This window comes from Globicephala melas, chromosome 4 (genome assembly GCF_963455315.2).
Source record: "Globicephala melas chromosome 4, mGloMel1.2, whole genome shotgun sequence".
NCBI classification, from domain to species: Eukaryota; Metazoa; Chordata; class Mammalia; order Artiodactyla; family Delphinidae; genus Globicephala; species Globicephala melas.
In genome coordinates this window covers 71,423,316-71,447,651 of record NC_083317.1, presented here as the reverse complement: position 1 = coordinate 71,447,651, position 24,336 = coordinate 71,423,316, and the positions used below count along the sequence as shown (strand labels likewise).

The 24,336-nt window shown below is 41.0% G+C and overlaps 1 long non-coding RNA gene across 2 annotated transcripts in view; it reads right to left on the bottom strand.

Annotated features, from left to right (window-relative positions):
- Nucleotides 1-24,336, bottom strand: part of LOC132597248 (uncharacterized) — a 35,439-nt gene that overhangs the window by 9,894 nt on the left and 1,209 nt on the right. The window contains exons 3-6 of one of the 2 annotated variants that reach the window (XR_009563723.1): nt 22,255-22,312; nt 18,533-18,625; nt 13,515-13,576; nt 2,048-2,163 (exon numbers count right to left, since the gene is read on the bottom strand). This is a non-coding gene — a long non-coding RNA (uncharacterized lncRNA). The remainder of the gene's footprint in view (nt 1-2,047; nt 2,164-13,514; nt 13,577-18,532; nt 18,626-22,254; nt 22,313-24,336) is intronic. The other variant, XR_009563724.1, reaches the window with a different exon arrangement.

Sequence of the window (24,336 nt, the reverse complement as noted above, 5' to 3'; positions counted from 1 at the left end):
GTGGCGCATGGGCTTAGTTGCTCCACGGCATGTGGGATCTTCCCCAATCAGGGCTCGAACCCGTGTCGCCTGCATTGGCAGGCAGATTCTTAACCACGGCACCACTAAGGAAGTCCCTATTTTTAGTTTTTTGAGAAACCTCCACAGTGTTTTCCACAGCGGCTGCACCAATTTACCTTCTCACCAACAGTGCACAAGGGTTCCCTTTTCCCCACATCCTTGCCAGTGTTTGTGGTCTTTTTGATGATAGCCATTCCGACAGGTGTGAGGTAATATCTCATTGTGGTTTTGATTTGCATTTCCCTGATGATTATCAATGTTGAGCATCTTTTCATGTGCCTGTTGGCCATCTGCATTTCCTCTTTGGAAAAATGTCTATTCATTTCTTCTGCCCATTTTTTAATCAGGTTGTTGGATATTAATCCCTTATCGGTCATATCATTTGCAAATATTTTCTCCCATTCAGTAAGTTGTCGTTTCATTTTGTTGATGGTCTCCTTTGCTATGATCCTTAATTATGTCCCATTTGTTTATTTTTGTTTTTATTTCCTTTGTTTTAAGAGATGGATCCAAAGAATATGATTTTCTATATTGTTTTTTAGTTTGGTCTTTCACATTTATGTCTTTAAACCACCCAGAATTTTTTTGAGTGGGATGTAAGGTAGCGTTCTTATTCTTTATGTTATATCAAGTATAGACAATGTGTGTGCTTTCTAAACTTACACAGGAACTATACATTTCGATTTTATAAGATTTTATCTAGTATCTACTGTGGGCCTCTCTAGAAGTAGGTTTTTTTTTAAATTTTATTTATTTATTTTTGGCTGTGTTGGGTCTTCATTGCTGCTCCTAGGCTTTTTTTTCTTTTTTCTTTTTTTTTTTAGTTGCAGTGAGCAGGGGCTACTCTTCATTGCCATGCGCGGGCCTCTCATTGCAGTGGCCTCTCTCGTCGCGGAGCACCGGCTCTAGGCGCACGGGCTCTAGAGCGCAGGCTCAGTAGTTGTGGTGCACAGGCCTAGCTGCTCTGCAGCTGAACCGGGGCTCGAACCCATGTCCCCTGCATTGGCAGGCGGATTCCTAACCACTGCGCCACCAGGGAAGCCCTAGAAGTAGGTTTTGTATAGAAACAAAAAAGGAAATTATGGATTGCTACAGTTTTGAATCATTAATTAGGAATTTACTGGTAAGGAGAGCATAACATATTTTCTAGCTTCTTGATTCATTGTTTTCACATATAGAGGTATATAGGGGTTCTATGGGCCATTGGGGATTCCCAAACTTATGTCCTTTGAAATGTATCTGGTAAACACTGGTATGTCATGGTGAGCCTATGGTTTTGTTCACATTCTATTTTGTTACTTATCTTTCTCCACAGAGATATGCTGTGGTCCAGAAATTTTTCTTAAGATCTTACAATCACCTTCTACTTTTTCACAAGTAGGATAGATGTTTACAAAACAAGTATGGTACTCACATGGCTAAATGCTCCAAGAGTTAGGTATAATTATGGTTAAAATCAATGGGGCCACGTTTGGGTCATGAGGTCAAAACAATTGGCTTACCATGAGCCTACCACTACTACTGTAGAAAAACCCCTCAAGGCTGATAGTCTATCATGTTTGCATTTGTAGAACAGAGGTTGTTAGGGGAGTTCTTTCTCATTCAATATAAAAAATTCCTGGGAATTCCCTGGCGGTCCAGTGGTTAAGACTCTGCACTTTCACTGCCAGGGCCCGGGTTCGATTCCCGGTTGGGGAACTAAGATGCCACAAGCCGCGTGGGATTATATATCATATAATGTATTATGTATATATGAACAAAGGGGAAGAAAACATCTCAAATACTACAGAGGGCTATAAGACGAAAAATGAATTTTTCCCTGGCCCACTCCCTGAAGTTAATCATTATCAATAATATCTTATGTGTCTTTCAGAAATTATTTAAAAATATTTATAAGCAAAAAATATTTATATCTCCTTTTTTATAACACAAATGGAATCATGCTGTTAATCTTACCAACAAATACAGTATTTCTGAAATCTTTTACCAGAAACGACTCTTTACAGGGGCGCACTGGACTTCAGTTCCTGCGTCTGTGCACTATGGGGAGGGATGAGACGGCCACTGAGGGTCTTTTCTCCAAGCCTCTGATGCTCAAGGGACCTAAATGGGCAAATAAATGTCACTAGGGGCATACATTTTAAAATATTTTTTAAATAACCAACAAAAAGGAACTGAGGTAGAGGCACTACAGACCAATAAATCCTTGAAAAAGAAAGGCTACTTTGATATTTAATAAGGTATATAATGCAGAGAAATGGCTAACATGACATCCTATTTAAGTCGGAAGCACATTCTACAGCCTATTTTTAAAAAGTGAACGAATATGCGATGCTGGTGTGAGCCAAAGCAAATAATAAAATCAAGTTATATCAAAATAAAGCCAATATGATCTTGATAACTAAAATTTTATGTGTGAAGCTCAGTGTCTATCATACGTTGTGTCCGTTGGAAATCCAGATTGTATCTCATCTGATAATAGATTATCATGGTGAGCTTGGTCAACAGACCCAAGACCAGGTTCCTCAAAAAAGAGATAAAGCTAAACCTGGCAGTGTGGACCAGAGGACAATGAGCCGTTTCCTCTGAGAAGACAGCTTCTCTCAGCTGCTCACCCACTTGCCAGCACCCACTCTGCACCCCAGTGATATCCTGGAGACAGTTTTGCCCAGGTAAATAATTATTATTATGACTATGGCCCAAAAAACTGGTAAAATACATATTCAAAAACATGTTCACACTTCATGTGTGTACAATTATAAACAGGATCTCTAAGGACTCTCTTTGGAAATTTAGAATAGTTGCCCCTGAGTTCCATAAGGTTTACTGCGACCTCACCCCTCTCGACCAAATCACTACAGATGCATTTTAAAAATATATTTATTTATTTGGCTGCGCCAGATCTTAGTTGTGGCACGTGGGATCTTTAGTTGCAGCGTGTGGGATCTAGTTCCCTGACTAGGGATCAAACCCGGGCCCCCTGCATTGGGAGCGTGGAGTCTTAGCCACTGGACCACCAAGCAAGACCCCAGATGCACTATTTTTAATATATCTAATTGAATCAGTGACCTGCAAGGTACCTAGGAGAACAGGCTTTAGTTCATATAGTGTTTTCAGGGGTTAAGCCTCATCTTGCAAGCTGCAATTTGACACCTCTGTGTATGTTCCCTCTCTGCTCAAATCCAGGCAGTGAGAGCTCCTTCAAGGAACTCATTATTGCTATTAAAATTTAAACTCTTGATTAGCGTCTAAAATTTTTGTACAGTTTCTTACTCAGAGCAAACAGTGGGTTTTCCCTTTTTGCTTAACTTGAGCTGGGGTGTTGGGGGAGGGAGCCAAAAACTCAGTTGTTACTCAAGAGCCTTTTAGAGTGAAGCAACTTCAATACAAAGTACTTCTGAGAAGTATGGTTTGGATTGTTCCTCTTTAGTGGTTCATGGGATTATTAAAATTTCCTTTTCTTTTATGGAGGAAACATTAGGATTTCTGCATTTTCTCCCAGTCTCTAATTTTGATCAGCTTCTATAGGTTACCAGATCTGGAGGCATCCCTGAGGGGACAGTGCCCTGTCAGGGGAACTAGGAGGGTACGTGCCCATCATGGAGACAAACGCATTAGACTGTAGGAGATGGGGCCATTTGATAATCAAACCTTACAACTGTCACAGGTAGGGTGTCTGGGAAACAGACCAAGAGGGAGCTTTGCACACAGGAAGTTTATTAAAGATGCCCTCAGATTAACATCTGCAGAGAGGGGCGTGCAGCAGGATTGGGAGAGGTTGCCTTGGGTTGCAGGTGTGACCAAGGCCTCAACTGATCCTACAACAGGAAGCTCTGGAGCTGGTACAACCCTTTCCATGGGGAAGGTATGACCTTGGAGAGGCAGGTCTCTTCAGCCTCAGGTAATCTCCAGAGAAAGACTTCCCTTACCCTAATTCCATTCTACCTACCACTCTTCTGATTACATTTTGGTTTCTTCTGTGTTCGTCTAATAGGGAAAGAATGTCCCACATAGGCACATGGGGAAAGTCTGGTCTACCTAAGAGTTTCATCTTTGTACTTGTTTTTACCCCTATATCATTCCAAAAGAGGATTTGAGGTGGCAATGGAGAATAAATACAACTTAAAAATTATTACATTAGCTATCATTTATTGAGCATTAGTATAGGCTGTGTACTGGGCTAATTATTTTACACAGATAATTTTATTAATTCTCAGAACAACCCTGTGAGGTAGGTACTATTATCTTACAGATAAGGACGCAGACTCAAAGAGGTGAAGTATCTTGTCTAAAGTCACACAGTTGGTAAATGGCAATGCAGAAGGTTGGACTGACTCCAAGTCTGTTGTTTCAGCCATTCTCCTACTGAGAATGACAGGAAAATACGATGAAGCAAGTTGGGTTGGGCCTCTGTCTAAAAAACACACATCCTGAAGTCTTGCACAGTTGTTGGAATAGGGCCCTAGAATGGATTCTGACTTCCTCGGGCTACAGCAGAGAAAGAAACACTATCGGGAGCAAGATTCACAGCAATGTTTCTGCAGTTGATCAGGAGAAGCTCAGCCTTTTTTGGTACTGAAACCCTAGAAAAATTCCTAGAACCTCACAAGAGAGACTGATGGCCATCCTCCTTAATGGCTCCTACAATAAGTTCAGTCATGAGTTTCCTATGACTTTTCATTATAAAGTCCCTCAATGAAGGCAGATAGCATTATGCTAAAGAAGAATTTAGTGTAGGCTTCAGATGTCAACAGTGTGGTCCCAAGTCAGAGCTCTGTGTTCTCTTTCTCATTATTGTTAAATTGGCATTCACGGTACTAATGAGGGTTCTGGAGAGGAACCTCTGTCTCCAAGGTGGCCCTGTGTCTCTGGCTTAGACCTGTTGCCACAGGGAAGCTGTTGGTGCACACGTACTGGGGCACAGGGTGATTCAGTGGCTGGGAAACCTGGGTTCACCTGTTCTGACCAAGCCCAGGTTGCCCAAGACTGTGGCCTGCTCTGCTCCCTCACTTGGGATGGCCCCTCTCTTATTTCACAGACTATGCCACCGGCCATCGTACCTCTGAGTTGCAGCTCCAGGGAGCACCACTCACAAACGTGGATGTTGTGCCATGCAGTGACCCTGTCAGCAATGGCCTTGTTTCCCCTCACTGTCTCCTGGGAAGAAGGGGGCTTACTGCGGAGGAGGGAAGGACAGACTTCACCCCATTCCCATGGCTCTACAGTGGTTGGGGTCTGGGGGGAACCAGGAAGCCCTAAGGGGACTGTGGCCTAGGTGTCTGCCAGGCAGAGATGCTCAGGACCTGCCTACCTACTCTTTTGCCATCACTCTGAACCCTGGGTATTAACCAACACCAGCCAGCCTGCAGGCTGCAGGATTCATGGGAGCACAGGCCAGCATGGGCTCTGGAGTCAGTTGACGTAGATTCAACTTCTGCCTCTACCCCTTATTAGTTGGGCAAGTTCCTAACCACTCTAAGTTTTCTCAGCTGGAAAATGGGTATGACGATTACATTAGTACCCACCTCACTGGATTGTTATGAAAATTGATCGACGCATAAATGCACATTTTATGTGCTCAGAAGGAGTTAGCTACCTACACAAATCTATTATCTGCACCATGTTCAGCAGAAGAGAAAGATGTGCCTCCTATTATATAATAGAAGTAGATATAAAATAGTAGAAGTGAGAAGCCAGGGTTCGTTTTTAAACAAATACTCATTTTCTCTTTCCATGGTTTTAAAAAAAAGTTGTGGGGAAGAAAAATTTTTGGTCAAGGTGTACAAAATATCAATTATGCACAATGAATAAGTTCTGGAGGTCTAATGATATTAACAATATGACTATAGTTAATAACATTGTATTGTATATTTGAAATTTGCTAAGAGAATAGATCTTAAGTGTTCTCACCACAAAAAGAAAAGAATGTGGTAACTATGTGAGCTGATAGATATGTTAAGTAGCTTGATTGTGGTAAATATTTCATGGTGTCTGTGTATATCAAGTTGTACACTTTAAATATATACAAGTTTAGGGCTTGCCTCGTGGTGCAGTGGTTGAGAATCTGCCTGCCAATGCAGGGGACACGGGTTCGAGCCCTTGTCCGGGAAGATCCCACATGCCACGGAGCAACTAAGCCCGTGAGCCACAACTACTGAGCCTGTGTGCCACAACTACTGAAGCTCACAAGCCTAGAGCCTGTGCTCCACAAGAGAAGCCACCGCAATGAGAAGCCCACACACTGCAACAAAGAGTAGCCCCTGCTCTCCACAACTAGAGAAAGCCCGCACACAGCAATGAAGACCCAACGCAGACAAAAAAAATATATATATATGTATATATATATATATATATATATGCAAGATTAAATTGTCAGCCATACTTCAATAAAGCTGGAAAGAACAACAACAAAGTTGTTTTTGTGTTTTTGTTTTGTTTTGTTTTTTGCAGGGCTTGTGGGATCTTAGTTCCCTGACCAGGGATTGAACCCGGCCCCTTGGCAGTGAAAGAGCCAAGTCCTAACCACTGGACTGCCAGGGAGTTCCCAATAAAGTGGTTTATTTTATTTAAAAAATTTTTTTATGTTCAAAGTAATATACATTCTTTAAGGAACATTTAATGAAAAAGAAAAAAATTTTAATTGTTTGCTATTAACTTTTTGTTATTTTTTCTTCTATTCCTTTTCTATAACTAGGTTGTATGTGTTGTATAATGTGTGTGTATTTTTTAAGCAACTTTCAAATATGTAATACAGTATTATTAACTATAGTCACCATGCTGTACATTACATCCCCATGACATTTATGACTTTATAAGTGGAAGTTTGTAGCTTTTGACCTCCTTCACCCATGTATATTTTTTTAAATAAAGTTTTCACTTTAAAATATTTTTGATTTACAGAAAAGTTACAAGGATAATACAGAGAGTTCCCATACACTCCACACCCACTTTCTCCTACTGTTATCTTACATTACTGAGGTACATTTACCACAACTTATGAACCAAAATTGATGCATATTCTTAACTAAAGTCCATAGTTAACATGGATTTCTTTGTTTTTACCCAATGTTCCATTTCTGTTCTAGGATTTCATCCAGGATACCATACTACATGTAGTTGTGTCTCCTTAGTCTCCTCTAGAAAGTACAAGTTTCTCAGGCTTTTCTTTTTTCTTTTGGTGAACTTCACAGTTTTAAGGTGTACTGGTCAAATATTTTGTAGGATGTCCTTCAATTATGGTTTGTCTAATATTTCCCTCTGATTGCATTGGAGTTACGGGTTTGGGGGAGGAAAACCACAGAAGAAAAGTGCCATTTTCTTCACATTATATCAAGGGTCCTATCAACATTGCTTATCTCTGTTGATGTTGACTTTGATTACCTAGTTGAGGTACTACTATTTGTAAGTTTTCTTTTTTCTCCCCTTTTCATACTGTGCTCTTTGGAAAGAAGTCACTATGCACAGTCCACACTCTAGGGGTAGGGAGTTAGTTAATGGAACAGTATCTGCATATATTATTTGTATAGGAATTCTTCTGTACAGAAGATTTGTCTATCTTTCCCATTTATTTATTTAGTCAATCATTTATTTATATTAGTAGGGGCTCATCAATATTTATTTTATGCTTTGGATAATAATCTAGTATTTTGCTATTTACTTTGTTGCTCTAATTGTTCCAGCTTTGGCCACAGGGAGCTCCTTCAGTTGGCTCCTGTGCTATAGACATATCTCCATCATTTTGTCCCTTGAGAAGTTCCTTATTTTTGGCACCAGAAGATGCTCTAGATTCATCTTGGATATTCCCTGCCCCAGCCATTTCTCCAGGTAGCCTGGTTTATTTTTATTGGAGAATGGTATTAAAAACCAAGATCTGGCACTAGATGTGCTCATTGTACCTGAATGTTTTTGCTTCTAGGCCCTCTCTTTGGCAGAGCTAGGAAATATATTTACATGTATATACTAATAGGTTTTTAATAGATATATTAAGATTTTCTATAGGTAAAATCATATTACCTACAAAATAGAGATAGTTTCACTTCTTTCTTTCTATCTTTTTAGATAGATACTTTTTTTCTTGCTTTATTGCTTTGGCTGGAACCTCCAGCACAATGTTGAATAGAAGTGGTGAGAGTAGACATCTTTGTCATTTTCCTGATTTTAGGGCAAAGCATCCTGTGTTTTACTACTAAGGATGATATTAGCTGTGGGTTTTTTGTAAATGCTCTTTATCATGTTGAGGTAGTTCCTTTCTATTTGTTGAGTGTTTTTATATGAAAGGGTATTGGAGTTTGTCAAATGCTTTTTCTGCTGTCTACTGAGATGATCATGTGGTTTTGGTCCTTTATTCTATTGATGTGGTATATTATGTTAATTGATATTTAGATGTTAAACCAACCTTGCATTTCTGGGATAAATCCTGCTTGGTCATTGTGTATAATCCTTTTTATATGTTATTGATTTCAGTTTGCAAGTATTTTGTTGAGGATTTTCCAATCTATATTCATAAGAGATATTGCTGTATTTTTTCTTTTCTTTCTTTCTTTTTTTTTTGGTAAAGTCTTTGGTTTTGGCATCAGGGTAATACTAACCTCATAGGCTGAGCTGGAAATTGTTCCTTCCATTTTAATTTTTTGGAAGAGTTTTTGAAGAATTTTTATTCATTCCTCTTTAAACATTTGTTAAAAGTCACCTGTGAAGTCATCTGAGCTTGGGCTTTAAATTGTGGGAAATTTAAAAATTACTAATCCAATCCCTTTACTTACTATAGGCTTATTTAGATTTTCTATTTCTTCTTGAGTCAGTTTTAGCAGTTTGTGTCTTTCTAGGAATTTGTCAATTTCATCGTAAGTTATCTAATTTGTTGGCATACAGTTGTTCATAGTATTGCCTTATAGTCTTTTAAAATTTCTGTAGGTTTGGTAATGATGTCCTCTTTTTCATTCCTGATTTTCATGTTTTGAGTGGATTTCTTTTCTCTTTCTAAATTTGGTCAGTTTACCTAAAGGTTTGTCAATTTTCTTGATCTTTTCAAAGGACCAACTTTGGTTTTGTTGACTTTCTCTCTTTCTTTATACGTATATACTAATCTGTGTATATACACACATCCATAATTGTTACTGTTATATCTATCTGTATCCACATTAAGCTAAACACAGATTCATAGTGATGTCTGCAACTATCTAGTATCACATGATTCATTCTAGACTCCCCTCTTGCTTATCTGTAACTTCACACTCCAAGAGTGAGAAATCTGCCTCCCACTATCTGCCATTCATTTATTTATTTGTTCAATCCCAGTATACATGTATAGTGGTTTCAGAATTGTTAACCCATGCCCCCATGGGAAACAACTTCATCAATTAGAGTACAGTGCTTATGTACAGTTCCTTTAGTCTTTAGTCTTACAGCCTCCACTCATTTCCAAAGTCACTTATGTCAGCACTTACCCTCCATTCTCTTCAGTAAGGTTATATAGTACATTTTAATAATATTCTTTTATCACAGTCTGTATTCCACTCTGGGATTCCCCTGACCTACTAATTTATTTTTTTAATTTGCATACATTAAGGTTGAGTCTTTGTGCTATAAAGTTCTATGGGGTTTTTTTTGTTGTTTTGTTTTTTTTTGCGGTACGCAGGCCTCTCACTGTTGTGGCCTCTCCCGTTGCGAAGCACAGGCTCCGGATGCGCAGGCTCAGCGGCCATGGCTCAAGGGCCCAGCCACTCCGCGGCATGTGGGATCTTCCCGGACCGGGGCACGAACCCGTGTCCCCTGTATCGGCAGGCGGACTCTCAACCACTGCGCCACCAGGGAAGCCCAAGTTCTATGGGTTTTGACAAATGCATAGTCTCATGTATCACAAAGAATAGTTTTACTGCTCTAAAATATAGTTCATTTATTAAGCCCTCCCCACTCCCCAAACCCCTGGCAACCACTGATGTATTTTCAGTCTCTATAATTTTGCCTTTTCCAGAATGTCGTATAAATGGAAGCATATAGTACGTAGTCTTTTAAGACTGACTACTTTCACTTAACAGTATGCATTTCACTTAGCAATATTTTCCATGTTCTTGCATGAATTGATAGCTCATTCCTTTTTATTGCTGAATAGTATTTCATTGTATGCATACACCAAAATTTATCCATTCACCTATTGGTGAAGCAACTATCTTGGTTGCTTCCAGTTTTTGGAGATTATGAATAAGCTGCTCTAAACATTCATGTGAAGATTTTTGTGTGCACCTAAGTTTTCAAATCAGTTGAGTAAATGCCTAGGTGTGCGATTGTTGGATTGTTCTGTAAAACTGTGTTTAACTTTATTAGAAACTGCCAACCTCTCTTCCAGAGTGGCTGTACCATTTTGCATACTTACCAGCAATGAATGAGGGTTCTTATACACTGTGCTAGAGGGCTTTTCAGCTAAAATGACCCAGGATCTAAATTTATGGCCCTATGCTAATCTTGCTCTTTACTGCTCTGATGGATCTAAGGCCGTGGGAAACTGCAGGAAAGTAAGGGTGTGCCCAGGAGGGAGATATGGACCCTTTGATTAATTTTATCAGTCTCCTGGTCAATGGCTAACCTTATGAACACCAGATGTCCAAGGACATCTCATTCTGCTAATAGTAAAGGGCTATTGCTACAGAGAGAAAGGGTTCTTTCCTCACTAAACTGATAATCTCAACCTCTCACTTGAGATTTCCCTCAGGCCATGTCTATTTTGCACCCCTTCCCAATAAACCAGATGGTACCATGCCATAGGGTACTACAGATGTTATACTTCTCAGAAACTGCTTTAACTATCCCTTTCTTTTCTAGTAGAAAAAGTATACATTTGGGTTGAAGTGTTATAGGATAAGGTGGTCCCTTTGTTATTAATTTTGAATTCCAACTAAAGATGAATCTTAGGATATAGCTATGATGGGGCAAATAAATATGGCATTGGGGGTGCTGGCTACAACAAGACCCAGAGGAACTGGCAGGTATTAGGACAAGTGTGGAGAAATGGAGTCAGGAAGCCATAGTCAGTGATGGGGAGAGACAACAAGAATAAGAACCTATTTGTGGAAGAGGAAAGGGGTCCATGGCAGAGAACACCATGGGCCTGAATGGAGGAGGTGAAGAGAAAGAAAGATGCAAAAAGTCAGCCTAGAAAGTCAGGATATGGGGGCAAATGCAGTCTGACCCGAATGGGAGCTGAGAGTGAGAGACATGGGGAGAAGAAACTGGGAGGACAGTTAGTTTAGGAGTCACTCTGACCTGAAGTATTTTTGTTTGTTTGTTTTTCCAAAACCGAAGTATTTTTTATTGTGGATTCCAAAAATGGCAAATTTTCATATACTTTAAAAAAATTGAAGTATAGTTGCTGTACAATATTATATGTTACATGTGTATAATATAGTGATTCACAATTTTTAAAGGTTCTAATCCATTTATACTTATTATAAAATATTGGCTATATTCCCTGTATTGTACAATATATCCTTGTAGCTTATTTTATACCTAGTAGTTTATACTTCTTACTCCCCTACCCCGAGATTGCCTCCCTGCCCCCCTCTGGTAACCACTAGTTTGTTCTCTGTATCTGTGAATCTGCTTTTTTTTTTTATTTTATTATATTCACTAGTTTGTTGTATTTTTTGGATTCCACATGTAAGTGATGTCATACAGTATTTGACCTGAAGTTTTGACACGGTATCAGCAACAGTTAACACGTTTTGAGTCCTTCTAAGGTGCCCATACTGTACTAAGCACTTAGCATGCATTATCTCACTTAAACCTGTGAGGTGAGAATTATTATTCCCATTTTACAGATTAGAGGTCATGGAGATTTAGAGAGTTTAAGATACTTAGAGACGAACATCTCTAAGATACTCAGAGAGCTTAAGTTGAGAGTTCAAACACCTAGGCTTGTTTGGTTCAGAGCTGTCTTCTTTGTGTCTGTGAGCAACTCTGAACATTTAAAGGTGGGGTATCAAAGTGCTCACAGCCTGTGCAGACGGTACCTTCAGGACTCCCAGGTCTGTTTCTTCCAGGATCCTCCCCAAGATCCCTGGTCACAGTCTTCCCTCCTCTGAACTCCCAGATACCCTTGTCTAATGATTCCTCAACAAGCACATCTCACCTTGAGTTTCAACTTTTGCATTTATATTGCAATTCCTGAACTTTTAACAACTTACCTTTTCATTTTTTTCCTACTCTTTTTTTGTTTCCCTTTAAATAGACTTTAATTTTTAGAACCCTTTTAGGTTTACAGAAACATTGTAGAGATAGTACAGAGTTCCCGTGTATCTCCCACACTCAGTTTCCCTTATAATTACCTGTTAGTCTGGGGTGTCTCCCTTTCGACTATGTTCTGTGCACTCAGGTACCCACCGATGTACTTTTGTAAATGCAGTTTGTTTTAGGAGCTCCATTCAATAAACATTTTTGAGCACCAACAGGTGACTGTGGGAGAGTCCCCAGGACTGTCAGGACTGTCCCCAGAATCTGTAAAGCACAGTGTCATGGAGCAGGGAAGACAGGAGGCAGGGGCACCAGGTTTGGGGAGGAAGGTGTTGGGTTCTCTTTGGGACAGGTTGAACTTGAGTGGGTCATCCAGGTGGGGGCATCCAGCAGGCACCTGAGAATAGGCACTTAGAGAGGACACAAATTGGTGTTTGTATAGTGAGCAGAATGAATTCCACTGTAGAGGTGAAGATGGGAGCATGTGGGTACCTGACCTTCAACTCATCACTTACCTTCTTTCTGATAACTCATGGCATTTGCACATCTGTTGCCTAGCTTGTTTTTACAAAAATTCTTGGAAGTGGGTAACAGTGAAGCACTTCTATGGGCCCTCTGTGCTGGTCATTTTGTTTTAAGTGATACCTAAATATGAAACAAGGAAGCTTCTCTTAATGTTTCAAAGGCTTTTGATACTATAGAAGTGGAATGGTGGGCTTCTGGAAGACAGGTAAGTCATCAGAGAGAACCCAAGGGAAGCATTCTGAGGCAGCTCTTTATCACCAGGGCTCAACACAGTGCCTGACACACAGTGGATCCTCCACAAATGTTCATCCAATACACTGTTAATAAGGTGAGAAGAATGGGAACAGAGTTTCTCTATTCTCTGAACACGTGGAAAATCAGAGTTATCCCTCAGACAGGGAGAGGGGACTTGACAGATAGTCCCAAAGCAAGCTCAGGCTTAGAAACAGGATGAGGTAATGCAGTGCCTCTGGCAGAGGGAGCTGACGCCATGCAGACAAGCACAGGGTGGGTGCCCCCTGCCACTCAGGCAGGATGCTGGTTTAGGGCCATTCATGACTGAGCCTAGTGACCGAAAGAAACGAGTCGAGGCAAGGCCTGGCCTTCCAGGAGCTAATGACACAGAGCTTTCCAGACAGGGTGGAGTGGCGTCTGTGGGCACTGTGCAGAGGGGCAGGGCCTTGGGGGAGGGATCAGGGGCTCACCTGAGGCTCAGCTTCTAGTGGAGGGCCTGGGTGACCAGGGATGCTTCAGGTCAGGGCAATCCCTGTGGGGTGGGGGGAGGAAAGGATAACGTTGACAGTGCATTCCCAGGCAAGAGCCAGCTGTGCCACCCACACTGTGCCAGCACCAGCCCTCCCCAGCTCCAAGTATGAGTGTCCTTGCCCCGAAGCCACTCCCTCTGCCAACTCAGGCGAAGAAAAGGAAAACGGTCAAGGCGAGGGCCTACTCAAGCCGACCTTTACCTAGGCTCCCAAACTAGGCTTCCAGATGTGCAGTCTGTGATCTGTTTCATATCCTATGAATGTGTGAGTGGGTTGGGGAAGGAGGCAGGATAGTGATTTAGTATTTGTTTCCCTTTAGTTTTCCAGTAAGAATTTTTGTTTGTTTGTTTGTTTGGGGTGGGGGTGGGGAAAATGGGGGGTGGTGCTTGTTTTTGAAAATATCTACCCTCGTTCCAGCCCAGCCCCTGTCTCAGGAGAGGTTCCAGAGCAGAGTGTGCAGGGACTGGTTTTCTCAGCCCAGAGTCCTTGGTGAAGTTCACAACAGTTCTAGGTCATTCCTTTGTTTCGGAGACTCAATTTTATCAGTTCACCCAGGGTCATCAGGTAATCTGCTACCCAGAGGCACAAACACTGATTCATAAGGCCTGTTTATTAACTTGTATGGAGCAAGAGACCTGTCCTCTAGGCCAAATCTTCACATCAGGGTCTAGGGGCTTCTCCGGCGGGGGGAGGGGAATGCTCTCAAATCAGGATGAGTGGGTTGTTTGGAAACTGTGGATTCCCAGCAAAGAAGCTGAAGGTTGAGGTTGTTTACTTAAGCTGTGATAGCCCCAGTAATTGCCTTTAGCCACATAAAGATAGCTGCCATGCAGAAAGCACTTTCATGCCAGCTGGCCACACAGTGTGTCCTCTCTGTGGGAGTACTGGAGAAACTGCTAGTAAAAACTTCTTGCTCTAAAACCTACTCAAGTGTGCTCAGAAGACCAGCTGCCTGGGCATCACCAGAGATCTTGTTAGAAATTCAGAGTCACAGGCCCCCACCTGGGGTCAGAATCTGCACTTTAACAGACTCCCAGGACACCCATGCTTTTTATAGTTTAAGAAGCCCTGGGCTGATAAAAAGAAATGAAATTGAGTTATTTGTAGTGAGGTGGATGGACCTAGAGTCTGTCATACAGAATGAAGTAAGTCAGAAAGAGAAAAATACCGTATGCTAACACATATATATGGTATCTAAAAAAAAAGGTTATGAAGAACCTAGGGGCAGAACAGGAATAAAGATGCAGATGTAGAGAATGGACTTGAGGACACGGGGAAGGGGAAGGGGAAGCTGGGACGAAGTGAGAGAGTAGCATTGACATATATACACTACCAAATGTAAAACAGATAGCTAGTGGGAAGCAGCCGCATAGCACAGGGAGATCAGCTCGGTGCTTTGTGACCACCTAGAGGGGTGGGATAGGGAGGGTGGGAGGGAGACACAGAGGGAGGGGATATGGGGATATATGTATATGTATAGAGGATTCCCTTTGTTATACAGCAGAAACTAACACACCATTGTAAAGCAATTATACTCCAATAAAGATGTTTTAAAAAAAAAAAAAAGAAGCCCTGGGCTAGAGTCTAGGCTCCATGTGGATCTCAAAATCCACATCAGCTTGATTCATCTCAACACCCGCAGGGAACCCTTCCTGTCCACAGGGTCCCTCAAGGCTGGACCCGGGATCCCCCGCTGGCAACGGGGAGGGCACTGGGCTCAGCAGGGCTGCCTCCTGTTCCTGGATTCTCTTTCTCTCTGCAACTCCCTGCAGCCATTGCCTACTTTTGAGTCCTGGCATGGACTTTGTTGTGGAAGTCAGTGGGTCTCTTCAAATGCTTCACTGTCTGAATCCAGTCTCAGAAGCAGTAATCTTATGACGTTTAGAGATGGTTTACAATGATAATATTTTAGGTTAGCTGCTTTCTGATCACCTGGTAGGGGGCTGTGGACTTTCATGTCATCAGTTAAGCAAATTTCAAATCTCACTTTAGCACAGGTTATTTCTAGGAAACATTCTGGGGGATGGTTATCCCAGGCACACTGCACTTAGTGACCTTGTCTTTATATTTTAGGGTCTTTTATTTCATGCCTGTGGCATCAAATTCAAATATAAACTGGACTCAAACCTTCCTAAGATGGCTATGGTTACAAGGTCCAGGCTGGAGCCTGGCAGTAAGTCACTCTATTCTGGGCACAGAGCTTCAGCCATCTGCCTGCTGGATAGTATTTCAATGTCTCAATACCTGAGATGTGCGAAAGGTGGCTTTAAGATAGAAGATCTCAAAGATCTGAAGCTAAGCTGTTCCACTTGGAATCAATTACTTTGTGTTCTTTTCACTCCCACATATTCGTCTATAAAACAGATATGGTACCTACTTGATAGAATTGTTGGCAGGCTAAAATTGACCCAGTATAAGCACTCAGCCCATTACCCAAACCGGGTAGGGGCTCAGTGAATATTAATAGACTGACACCTGGGAATCTTAGCTGTAGGACACAGCTTCCCTACCATTCAGGAGACTGTGTGCGATAAAGTAGGGAAGGCAGGCCAGCCCTCGTGGATGTAACCACCAAACAGTCGCCTGCTTGACCACATTTCCATGTATGAGAAATAAAACTGTTGGCAGGATAATTTTCCAAACCAAGGGAACATTTGTCTACTTGCACATATTAAGCTGAAGAAACCAAAAAGTTTCAGATGATAAGATATTTTCCAAACCCTGGATTTGCTGATTTAGGATTTAGATTTAATTAGGTTTGCAAGTATTTTCTTTACACATTTGTTCATGTTCCCCTTTTACATCAGCAGCCAGCCAGCACTTCACATTCAAAAGCCTCTTTTTTGAGCCCCCCCCTTTTTTTAAGACCTCAACTTATACTAAGTTTGGCCATACTGCACAGAGTTTATCAGACGTATTATTAAGATGCCAGATTTACACCATAGAGGAAGGGAAACTAAGACATAAGTGAAAGAGTTGTAAGCTACAGATGTCAAAAAGAGGAAGATGAAACTGATTCATTGATATTTTAGGAACAAATATAATTATTTTAATTCAATAACTCTCCTTAGCAAAGATAAGTACACATATTGAGAATTTAATAAATCAGCTTGTCTTGTAGAGATAAAATGAATGCATCGCAATTCTGTTAAACCTGTACTTAGATTTCTGGAGCATCAGTCACTCTCCAAAGTCTTATTTTTAGAATTATTTGAGATTTCCCCCTCAACATGAATCTGAATCCAAATTTTGAAATAAAATTAAATCTGAAAGGAAAAATAAATGGCTCCCCCCCAAATATTCAAATTTTTCAAATCCCACTTGGATGTTCCCTGAACCTCTTTAATAAAAATTCTGCCTTGCAGTCAGTCTGTGTCACGGTTAGATTTATAATGAGGCAGTACAGTGGTGTCGTTTGGGGCTGGGTTCAGAAGCTAGATTACCTAGATTTGAATTCTCGTCACCACTAATTAGCCACGTGACCTGGGGCAAGTTCCCTCTGTATAATGCCAGTTTTCACACCTGGAAAATGGAGATAATATTTATTCTTATTTTTAAGGATTGTTATGAGGAGTGCATGAACTAATACTATAAAGGGATTAGAATTGTTACCAGCACACAGTAGATGATCAGTAAATCTTAGCTGTTGTCCGTCATTCAGCTCTATATTCAAGGATGTTCCCAGCCAAAGAGACTAGATTCTTCCCCATCATTCACTAACTAGAGTGGCAATAAACTGGGGAAGATAGTCTATGCATAGTGTATCAGACTGCAACAATATGTGGATATCACATTATCCACGGAAAAGAGACAAATACGGAATAGTAGCACAGTCAGCTAGTACATGGCAAAACTCGATTTTGAACCCAGGTCTCTCTGCTCCAAAGGCCAATCTGTTCTTTTTGAACCCTGTTGCCAAGAGCTCAGCATGAGCTGACAATGTGCAGTGGTTGTTAATGCAGTGAATGTGGTGGTAGACAAATGGGATGTGTACAGGCAGAAGCCTCTGGAACAGAGGAATGGTGGTAGCCCTGCTCCAGTCCTCTGCTTGACCATCTGAATCGGTCAGACCATGCTTCCAAAAGTGACTAGTGGGTGGGAAGACATGGAATCGCGTCCTGTGGTGGCCCTTAGGAGGGATTAAGATATTTTTGCCTGAAGGAGAGAAGACAGCTGTGGACATGAGAGCAGTCTTCAAACAATAACCAATTTATCAAAAATAGAGGGAAAGAGAATTCAGTATAACATAGGTGAAAAACTTCTTTCTGGTCTTCCCTGGTGGCGCAGTGGTGGAGAGTCTGCCTGCCGATGCAGGGGACGCGGGTTCGTGCCCCGGTCTGGGAAGATCCCACATGCCGTGGAGCGGCTGGGCCCGTGAGCCATGGCCACTGGGCCTGCGCGTCCGGAGGCTGTGCTCCGCAACGGGAGGGGCCCCAACAGTGAGAGGCCCGCGTACCGCAAAAAACAAACAAACAAACAAAAAAAACTTCTTTCATTTTTGCCCACACCGTGTGGCTTGCAGGGTCTTCCCTGACCAGGGATTGAACCCGGGCCGTTGGCAGTGAAAGCTCAGAGTCCTACCACTGGGCCACCGAGGGAATTCCCTAGGTGAAAACGTTCTAACTGTCTGAACCATCCAAGGCTCTCTGGTTTGGGAAGTGATAAATTTGCTCTCATTGGAAAGATTGAGGAGAAGCTAGACAACCACTTGATGGGGTAAAGTAGAGGAATTTTGTCAAATGAATTCAACATATATTTAGTGGACATCTGTTACAGGCCATGTATGGTACATGAGTCAAAGTTCCTGCCAAACTTGAAATTCTATTATGAAACTAGAAGGGCTAACTAAATAGGACCTTATATCCTGCTCAAAACTCTGACTTTGACCACTATACTCATTGGCATAAATATTCTTGTAATTAATTTTAAAATTAATTATATATTCTTCTTTCTCTTACCTGAGTAACTTTTGCCACTTGCAATAAAGTAGGGGCAAATTCCACCATATTAACCTGGATTGCTCCTGTTCCATGTTCTCCCATGTAAGCTTCCTTTTAGCACAGGGGAAACAAAGAATAATTTAGTCAGCAGTATTAGGACAGGAAACTGAAGGTTTCCAAGTACATTTTAAAGGGAAAAAAATGCAAAATAAAATGGAAAATAGTACCAACCTCAAATATCAACCTCAAATATATGAGCTGACAATTCACCTTCATTCTCTGGAACACATCCTGTTCCAGTGTGCAGAGCTCCATATTTTTATTTTATGATTCTGGCCCTAAAGTGATTGCCCTGAGCTTAGGGTTCCAAAGTAAAGAAAGTGGATACAGCTTGTCAAATAGGAGCTGTGGTCAGAGCTGAATGTAGGTTGGAGTGGCGTCTGTAGTGGTTGCTGGGAGGACCTACTATGTGACCAGTAGAGTACGGCCATGACTGACCAAAGCATGTTTGAAAGCATTTGAAAAGGCTTTATCTATGTTTTGTTTTCTAACACTGCCTACCAATTCATAAAACCTCAATCAATATTTGCTCAAGTGCAGGGTGGTAGAAAGTCGAAACAGTGGGCAAAGTAACAGGGAGAAAACTTGCAAGTTGATATTTAACTTTGAGCGAGTCATTTGTCCTGTTCACTAGAAAGACGTATGCTCTGAGAAAGGAGATGAATTAAGACTGTGGTTTTCAAACACAAGTCGTAGCCCACTGAGAAATCAATTTAATAAGTTGAAATCAGCATTTAAAAACATTAAATAGAGGGGCTTCCCTGGTGGCGCAGTGGTTGAGAGTCCGCCTGCCGATGCAGGGGACACAGGTTCATGTCCCGGTCCGGGAGGATCCCATGTGCCGCGGAGGGTCTGGGCCCGTGAGCCATGGCCGCTGGGCCTGCGTGTCCGGAGCCTGTGCTCCGCGGCGGGAGAGGCCGCAACGGTGAGAGGCCCGCGTACCGCAAAAAAAAAAAAAAAAAATAGAAATAGAAAATTTCTATTTAATTTAAAAAATTAAATAGAAAATTCCAGACTGCTTTGCACACATCAAGGGTATTATTTAATGAAACTTTTGCTTATTTCATGTGAATACACACACATACCCATACACACACACACACACACACGCACATGCACACATGTGTATACTGGATTGTGCTGTACCATGGAGCACAGTCAAAAATGTTTGACAAATGCTGACCTAAGAGAACCTATTTAGCATTTGGGCCACAGAGAGGACCCCAGAAAAAGCAAATAAATGATTTTGGATCCTCTATTACTGAGTTGACAGATTAATGTATTTTTATAAATTGTGATAAAATATACATAACATAAACAGACTAACGTTTTAAAATGTAAGGGAAAAAGCACTAAATGCCTTTGTCTAAAAACTAAAAACCTCCCACCCCCAACTTGTATCATCTTAAAGGTTTGAGCTTACAATGCTATCCCCCTTCTCCCATCCCCCTTGTTTTTCCTCCTAGGACTAGGACCAGGACTAGGTTCCTGGTCTGTATCTCCCGGAACAGGTGTATGTTTTGATTTTGATCTTATGGGGCAAGTAGCAAAAGTCCCCTCTTGTACCTGTGACTGAGTTAGAGAGGAGAGTGTGTTTACATTCAATTGTACTCTTATATTACAAAATAGATTGTTAAAAAGCAGGTAATTAACTAGAATCTAAATAGGCATATAATTTGGAACAAGATTTAGAGAACTACAGTGTGCCTTGGTGAGCATACCAGTCTTACCTTCCTTTTCAGATCTGGGCAGTTGTCTGTCACAGACCCTGACTTACTTTTATTTTTGCTTATGTTTCATATTTGCATCCTTGTTTTTTGTCCTTTAAGTATAAATTGTTTCCCCAGCTACATTGTTTGCCTTATCAGGGGTACAGATTCCTTTCCTATCTATTTACGTGTCTTTGCCAGACACACAATACTATTCAATAAATGTAATTGTATAAATGCAGTAAATGATAATTGATTACTTTTTCTTCTCAGCCATTATCAATAACTGAGTCATTTTTACTGGAATCAGGCAGTCAAATGCCATTGAAGACAACTTTTCCTTTTCTGGAGCAATAACCTCATTGCTAGTTGCTTAGAATTTCTCAGTTTCCAGGCTCTTCCCCCTCAGGCCACATTTACTCACTTGGCTTGGGCTCTGAACTAGCTGCACCTTGTATTTGTATAACTGTAGTTAAAGGAGCTTTACTACTTTTTAATTCACTGGTGAAGGACATAAAGGGATGTTATCTTCATGTGGCCAATGGGGAAACTGAGGCATAGAGCCATTAAGCCCATGGTTCTGCAGCACAGTTGGTGACAGCTCTGGACTAGTTGCTGACTTCGAGGGTGGGGCTCTTTTCACTACATCAGTGGCTTCTCTGCTTTGTTTTACCCTCCTATTCCTCCCTCACTAAATTGGAAGATTCCTGCTTTCATCTCAAGGTGAAGAAAAAAGAGAGGGAGGGAGAATTGTGCAGCTGATGATTTCTATAACTCTTTTCCGCCAGTGATTTCCCTGAGGTATTTACATAGAGTAGGATTTTTAATACACACCACAGGCAAGCCGGTCTCCTCTGGCTAAATACCTTATTTCTTCCTCATCAATCCAAGTCTGGCCTGAAGACATCTTCCATGTTACTTTCCTGCCTGATCCTGCTCCATCCCACCCAGACTGACTCACTGAAGAGGCTACTCTGTGCCAGTTTACTGTGTGTTTTTTGTTGTTTTTTTAACATCTTTATTGGAGTATAATTGCTTTACAATGGTGTGTTAGTTTCTGCTTCAGAACAAAGTGAATCAGTTATACATATACATATGTTCCCATATCTCTTCCCTCTTGCATCTCCCTCCCTCCCACCCTCCCTATCCCACCCCTCTAGGTCGACACAGAGCACCGAGCTGATCTCCCTGTGCTATGCGGCTGCTTCCCACTAGCTATCTATTTTACGTTTGGAGTGTATATATGTCCATGCCACTCTCTCACTTTGTCACAGCTTACCCTTCCCCCTCCCCATATCTTCAAGTCCATTCTCTAGTAGGTCTGTGTCTTTATTCCCGTCTTACCCCTAGGTTCTTCATGACCTTTTTTTTTTTCTTAGATTCCATATATACGTGTTAGCATACGGTATTTGTTTTTCTCTGACTTACTTCACTCTGTATGACAGACTCTAGGTCCATCCACCTCACTACAAATAACTCAATTTCGTTTCTTTTTATGGCTAATATTCCATTGTATATATGTGCCAAAACCCTGCAGAAAGTAGGCATAGAGGGAACTTTCCTCAACATCATAAAGGCCATATATGACAAACTCACAGCCAACATCGTCCTCAATGGTGAAAAACTGAAACCAGTTCCACTAAGATCAGGAACAAGACAAGGTTGCCCACTCTCACCACTATTACTGTGTGTTTTTAGGAGACTGCACCTGCCTTATCTCACTTAAACCCACAGAAAATCTGTGAGGCAAGTATTTTTATTCCCATTTAAGAGCTGATAAAACCCAGGCTCAAGAAAGTTGAAAACTCCAGTTCCTCAAGTCCAGGTTTTGTGCTCTTTTCCCAGATCTCCAGGGCTTTTATTTATTTACTTGCTTGTTTATTATTTAAGCACATCGTACATTCCTCTCCAACCTCCAGTTTCCTTTATGCAAAATTCTAGCATACATGATTTAAAAAAATTTTTGTGTACCTTTTGGAAGAACCGCAAGAATTTTAGGTCCACTGTAAGGTAAGTCTTGTGTAACAGCCTGTGGAAAGTTGGAAATTGAATAATGTCCATTTCAGTTATGCTGGATAGTTTAAATAAAGTTACCAAAAATTTATTTCATTGCAAGCAACCAAGTTACTGGGTCTCCAGAAGTGGGAGCCAATGCTATGTAATAATGGCAACAACAACAATGAAAATCAGATTTAAAAAATAAAATCTTTGATCATATGTATGGAATACGAGACAAAGCAAAATTGCCTCTCAGTATGTATAGATACTACAAACAATAAATGCTGGAGAGGGTGTGGAGAAAAGGGAACCCTCTTGCACTGTTGGTGGGAATGTAAATTGATACAGCCACTATGGAGAACAGTATGGAGGGTCCTTAAAAAACTAAAAATAGAATTACCATATGATGCAGCAATCCCACTGCTGGGCATATACCCAGAGAAAACCATAATTCAAAAAGACACATGCACCCCAATGTTCATTGCAGCACTATTTCCAATAGCCAGGTCATGGAAGCAACCTAAGTACCCATCGACAGACAAATGGATAAAGAAGATGTGGTACATATATACAATGGAATATTACTCAGCCATAAAAAGGAACGAAATTGGGTCATTTGTAGAGACATGGATGGACCTAGAGACTGTCATACAGAGTGAAGTAAGTCAGAATGAGAAAAACAAATATCATATATTAACACATATATGTGGAATCTAGAAAAATGGTACAGATGAACTGGTTTGCAAGGCGGAAATAGAGACATAGAGGTAGAGAACAAACATATGGACATCAAAGGGGGAAAAGAGGGGTGGGATGAATTGGGAGATTGGGATTGACATATATACACTAATATGTATTAAATAGATAACTAATGAGAACCTGCTGTACAGCACAGGGAACTTCACTTTGCTGTACAGTAGAAACTAACACAACATTGTAAAACAACTATACCCCAATTTAAAAAAAAAAAGATTCTACAACAAAGCAAGACAAATTTATTTTCATCTACTTGAAATTGCAGAGGAGGGAGATCCTGCAAAGCTTCCAGGGAGAAAGGGATAGTGAAGGGAATGTAATTGCACAGTATCCGTTATTACTAATAAAAGCATGAAAATAAACATATAATTGACACGCTTTTTAGTGTCTTCTTTATTGTTTCATTTTGCTGAATGTAAACTTTTAAATTTGGATTTTCATAGGTTCCATCCTGACCTCCAGTCTCCTAAGTCTATTTTCTCCACGTGGTTATAAGATTTTCACCTGGATATTAGCATTCTTTTCTTTTCTTTCCTTTCCTTTTTTTTTAAGGTCCCACCAGTCTGGGAAAGAGAAGGGACTCAGGACCTACTGTCAGAATTTCAAGTTGGCCCCATCACAGCGAATCCATCCCATTCCCTGCTTTAACTTTTTCCTGTGTAGAGCCACTAAGGTGCAGCGATATTCCTACTTATAAGATTTTAAAATATTTCTCCTTGGGGAGAGATTTTAGGGCGGCGGGCACACCCCTCTGTACTTCCTCATTTCGGCGCGTAATAAGTGGAAGCGCAGAAGCCCGAGGCCGGGAAACGGATTTGGATTTCAAAGGGCTATTGTGCCTCCCTCTGGGCTCTGACCTGGAAAGCGCTTTATCTGTAACCCTTTTATGGCCCCAGACGTATTCTCGCTTCCTGGCTATTTGTAAACTTGTCTAATCTCGCTCACAGGACTGTAGGTTGCCGACCCAACGGAGGGAGAGGGTGAGAATGTTTGTAAGAGTTTAGAAAGTGATAACAATCCCATTTTATTTATTTATTATGCATTGCACAATCCTATAATAACAATGACAGTGTACATGAAAGTTCTTCTACAATTCTATCACCCTAATAAATCGCTTGTTTCTATTTTATCTTCCATTTCCTCATGCATTAAAACATTCTGCAAAGCTCTGTGCCAGCCTTAGGGATTCACGGGAAACTTTTACACATCCTAAATGCAAATTTGCATTGTTTTTTTAAAAAATTATAGTTGATTAACAATATTGTGTTAGTTTCAGGTGCACAGCAAACTGATTGGTTA